The following is a 6092-nucleotide window of genomic DNA, read 5'->3' as shown; positions in this document are numbered from 1 at the left end:
GTCAATTATTATAAGCTACATTTTTGAATTTTTTAAAACTCTTTTATTATATTTTCTTGCATGTGCAAAATACTATTTCAGGTTTTTTCTCTCTCTCTGTTTTATATTTGGAGCACATGTCACCAGCATTAAGATTTTCTTTAACTTTTTTGATTTTGCAGTAATATAAGTTTAAAATACATTTACTATTGCATGCCCCCAAAATCTTGAGACTATAAAAATGATGCCATTAATTGTTTTAAAAAATTATGGGACTTTGCTTAATGATTCTGTCTGATTCCAGGACAAGATATACAAACGAGCCATTACACAGGGCCAAAGAGAAACTAATCCAGGATGGATTGATGCACTTCTAAGCCATTACAAATGATTTGAACCTAGTGTGAAGACTCAAGGTTGGGACACTTAACATACATTAAGACGTAGGCCTTCCTTGTATCCACACTCACTCTGAAAATATTTACAGACGAGTATCCAAAACTTGGTTCCTTATCTGGATCCTATAATCTAGTCCCTTTTCTGTCTTTCATAGTGTGGCAAACTTTCTGTAGTCCTGGCTACTGACTGGGTAAATGCATCATTGCTTAGATCATTTTAATTGGGCCGTGATTCAAGGACCTGTTATAGATTTACTTTTCCTTCACTGGGAATTTTTACACATAAGACTTTGATAGTCTATATTTTCATCCAGAAATTTTCTTTTTTATTTGGATTTTTCTGATGTCTTTTTAATTCCTCTTGCAAATTGATTCACATACCTCATAACTCAGCCATGCATCCCTAAGTGATCCAGTGTTTTTCAATCACCCTCTTCACAGGGAAATGTAAAAATATTATTATTTTAAATTGCAAAGTTTAAATTCCTCTTGAGAAGTATTATAGGTTTAGAAACATGCTACCTCTCTGAATCCAGAAACTGAACTGTTTGGAGAAGACACCATGAAGATGCCTCCAGACCACAAGCTATACAAGAAGATCAAGAATGAACTTTGGGTGTGGTTGATTGAACATTTATTTATATGTATACTTTCATGCCAAAGGGGACTTCCCCCTAACTGGCTTTTTGTCAGTGCTTATAGCAATGATTGGTTTTGTTCTTTTTTCCTCTTATCCTCAAATTGTTGTAATCTTTAAGTTGATTATGTTTTAATGATCCTTTTGGGGAAACTTTTCCCAATAGGATCAAACAGGGAAATGTAAAAATGGAAATTTGAACCCTGGACTTCAATTCCCAGAAGTCCTTGGTAGCTCCCAGAATTCCTTATAATCCCACTGGAGATACCCACCTGGGCCAAGAACAAAATGGGTATTTAAACTGACTGTACTGCCTACGTGGCCCTCCCTCTCCCTGCTTCCACTTCCAGGCACATGCAGCTCTCTACCTAGTGGGCAAGGTTGCACATGCTTTCTTATTTTTTATTTTCTTTATTTCTTAATTCAAATAATCTTTAATAAACCTCATAAAATATAATATAATACTTTTAGCAAAGAAACTAATTTTAACTGTTATATCACAGACCTGGAAGGAAATATTCTGTAAATATTAAATGACTATATTTAATGTAAACTATTACCATTATTATTGCAGCATTTGTCCTCCTCATCAAAATTTCTCTGCTTATTAACTCTGTATCCTATTCCCTCAGTGTATTCCTTTCTCCTCTAGGAAAACAGAGACATCTGTAGGTAGATGGGAAGAGGGAATAATAGGAAGATATAATAGGCTAATCAGATAAATTAATTCCAGAAAATGTGTTAGCTGCTTAGTATTTTGTGTCTTTCAGGAGTCATATGACATTGTTGAAATGGACTTTAAATAATGCCTTCATGGAGAAGTAGGGAGATTCAAATTAAAAAAAAGACTTTGAATTAGGGATCAAGAGACATTAGGTTCGTTGAGGGGGAATCTCTGTGTCATGTCCAAATAATATTACATAAATAGTCATCTTATCTAAGCAAATGTCTTCTAGATGTAAAAAAGTTCTAGAGGAATGTTCTTAAGTTGAGAACTCACAACTTTTTGTTTCCTAATGTAGTAGTAGGTATATTTGGTCCTTAGAAATGTCGCTATTATAGGCTTCAATATATCCTATGATCCTTCCTGCTTTCTTTCTTTACTCTAGTTCTTAACAAAGGTGGCCCTTCTCTTCACTAAGGCCAAGCCTATCTACTTGTGTCCATAATCAAATCCTTCCCTAATCGTTTTTGACAGATTGTCCATTAGTCAACTGCTCTCAACTTTAATCTTCAATTTTTCCCTACCTACTTTTACTTGCTATTTATAAAAAAAAAAGTTTTCTCATGCCTTAAAAATCCTTTCCTGACACTGTTAACCTCCCAAACTTTAAAATTCTCTGGGGACTACATATTAATTTGTAATTATTTATTAAATAGTGAAAGCTGTTGGAATTAATAAAAGGCACATAATCACACAGCCAGTTGCCTAGTTAACCTGAATTCACTGCTTACCTCAAGTCTCTACTATGAAAGAGAAAGAGCTATTTGGTTCCAAGAGCTCTTGCTGCTTCTTAGGAAAGAGGCCTTCCTCACTGCCTCAGCAAGAAAGAGAATGAGTTGATTCTTTAATTCCTGACATATCCCAGATAATGTCACTTTTTCTGAGTCTTCCTGGTTGGACACACTTGACCTCAGTCTGAGTCAGAGGCTAATCTTCTGGATATCAGGAGTCATATGGGACAGGAGGCAAGCTAAACCTCAGACCTTGTTCTTAACCCAATCAAAGGGCAATAAGTAAGACAGAAATTAATTTTCAAAACTATCCTTTTAAAAAGCTGCCAAAGTAACATTTCTAAAACAAGTGTACTACCATGTCACTCCACTGCTCAAATTCCTCTAGTAGCTCCTTGTTTTCTCTAGGACATCTATCTCTGTATATATAAAATTTTCCATAGTAGGACTCATGAATTTTTCTGCCCTTATTGCATACCATGCATTCTCTGTTTCAAACAAACTGATCTTATCATTTCCTGAACTAAACATTTCATCATCAACTCCTATGCCTTTTTATAGACTGTCTTCCATAATAGAATGTGATTTTCCCAACCCCCACCACCATTCTCTTTTCTGTTTCCTAGAATTCCTAGTTTCCTTCAAGGTCCAGTTCATATGTCACTTACTACAAGAATCTTAGTTGTTAATTCTCCTTCCTTCTTCCACAGATTAATCTTATTGATCAATAAACAAACATTTATTAAGTCCCTAAAATGTGCAAGATAAAGTGCTAAGTGCTAGGGATGGAAAAAAAAAGGCAAAAGACAATCCTTACACTCAAAGAGTTTATAATCTAATGGGGGGTGGGAAACATTCAAAAAAAAAAGACAAAACAAGCTAAGACAAGAAAGGTTGTTATTTGGTTGTGTCCAACTCTTCTGTGACCCCCTTTGGGGTTTTCTTGGCCAAGACACTAGAGTGGTTTGGCATTTTCTTATCTGGCTAATTTTACAGATGAGGAAACTGAGGCATATAGAGTTAAGTGATATGTGTAGGGTCACACATTAGTTAAGTATCTGAGGCATGATTCAAACTCAGGTTTCCTGTCTTCAACCCTAGCACACTGTGCCACTTAGCTTCTCAGACAGGATAAGAAGGAAATAATTAAGAGGGAATGCACTAGAATTAAAAAGGGTTGGAAAATGCTTCTAGTAAAAGACAAGATTTTAGTTGAAACTTAAAAGAAGCCAGGGTCATCAATAGGTAGAGTTGAAGAGGGAAAACTGTTTACAGGTAATATCCTCCAAGCAGAATGTAAACTCTGAGGACAAGGAGTTTATTTTGTTTGTCTTTTATCCACAATGCCTAGCAAAGTGACTGGGACATAGCTGGGGGTTAATTAATACTTTGAAGAATGGATTAGGCTTCTGACATCTCTTTATCTATACAAGATAGAAGCATAATAGAATCTTAAAATTGTATTCTTAATTTCAGGTATTAAAAACCTAAGGACTAATATAGGAAGGATATATATTACTCTTATCTATTAGGATCTACAACTGTCCCCATCTCCCAAATATTCCAAGGCTAATAGTCATGATAGTGTGAGAAAATGCAAGAACTTAGTGATGAACAAAAAGTGGAAAGTTTTTGAAAAATGATTAAACCTCAAGAGAATTGATACAATAATGATGAAAGGCAACTGAATGAGAAGCTACTTCAATAATCATCCCATCATATCTAGAAAAGTGCCAAGAAAATTACTGGGACTCTTAAGGTCTATGGATCAACCCATCAGGGAATGTGTTTTCATATGGACCTTAATATGACCAAATGTTTGAAGAAAGAAAATGGTACTGAATAGAGCTACTCTAATTCCATAGAGAAGTAAGACAATGATGCTTCCCTTCTCTTCCATTCAGCCAAAATCCCTTCTCGCCATTTATCCACACAGAAAGATTTCTCACACAAGGTACCATAGTCTAATCCTAGACCATAATTCAAAGACTGAAATATGATGATGATGATGATGACTCTTTCTCAAATGCAGGATACCAATCCCCAAAGTGTGGAGGTGAAAACAGAAATTATGGGGCAAATAGATCATGGAATATATTCATTCAACATTTCTAAAAGTTCAGGGAACATTGATGAAGGTTGTCTCACCAAGCTGGGAAAATGTTTGATTTGGGAGGATTCTCATTTTGCCTGAAGTGATTCTCTAATTCTGCATTTATACCTTTACACTACTTTGTCAAACAAAAGATTCCATTGTCCCACCTTTCATCTCAGAGTCCTGAGTCAATTTACAGAGGGTTTGAATCTTATCTTTTTCTTTGGTTGCCAGCAAAAAAAAAAAAAACAACTATGTGGTATCTTCTTAATTGACAGCTTAATGTTTATTAGGCTATCTTTTCAGGACAGGTACCTTTTATTTAAAATGCCATTGATAGATTTAATTTTGTTGAATGTTCTCAAAAAAACAATCCCATTGGCGCAATAAAATATATTGAGTTTGATGTGTTTGGCTGCAAAAACTTTCATTTGGCCAAGGCTACATAGGTTGAAGTCTCCAAGTGTAAATTATAATGTTATTTGAGATGAAGTATAGAGTCATCTGTGGTGCTCAGGCACGACACATGATGTAATCTTACACTTTATCTGCAGGTGTGATATTGGATTCTGCTGGGACAGGCACCTGGTATCAATGTTCAGTTTGGCATTGTTTCAACAAAGCCTACCACGGTTGGAGCAAAATAAAATAAAATAGAATAAAACAGCATCCAGGGACAATTGTTTTGGGGGTTTTTTTGGAAGAAGAATAATGTGCATTGACCACTGATGGATGATATGGCACCTCATAGTTTTCACTATTACTAAACAGCATGGAAGTATTTTATTTTTTATAGGAGTCCTGTCAGTGCCAGAGGAATAATGAATATAAGTCTATTGTTTGTCATAATAATGTATTATTCTTTATAAATGAAGATGATATTTTTGGTATGGATTGCATTTGGTCTTTTGGGCTGAAGTTGTCAAGAACATCTATTTACAAGATGGCTCCCTGGCTGGCAGAGTCTGCAGCCTGGAATAGTGGAAACCTTAAAGTCCTATTAGGGAAAAGTCCATGTTCAAAGCCTAATCAGCACTATGAAAATATTAACTATAGAAGGAAGAACCATATTCTTTTCTGAAATAAACATACCACCTAATAAAAATACATATTTTTACTTTAGAATATATCAAAAAAGAAATTTCTATTCTCTTCATTTGTACTCTAATAATATGTTAACACAAACTAGCATCTGTATTTAAATAATTCCTTTTTATTTTTAAAAAGATTTTTTTGGAGTGATGCCTCCCTGACAGAAGCTATGGGCACTGGCCCTGGGGATCCCTCCACTGTAGGCTCTGCAGCATTGCCTCAGGGCGTGTCCTCCTCCTCTTTCCATTCTGCAGGCTGGGAACATTTGTGATGGTTATGAGAATTTCAAGATGGCTTGTAATGTGTATGCCTAGAGATTATCATTTTTTGAATAGGCTGATATTTGCACGGAAAGAATGCAAATGTTCCTAACATCTTGATAACTTGATGATATGAATGATGAGGTTTTCTTCAGGTTGTTAGTTTGAACTATAGA

Source organism: Monodelphis domestica, chromosome 4 (genome assembly GCF_027887165.1).
Source record: "Monodelphis domestica isolate mMonDom1 chromosome 4, mMonDom1.pri, whole genome shotgun sequence".
Lineage (NCBI taxonomy): Eukaryota > Metazoa > Chordata > Mammalia > Didelphimorphia > Didelphidae > Monodelphis > Monodelphis domestica.
This window is presented reverse-complemented; position numbering follows the sequence as displayed.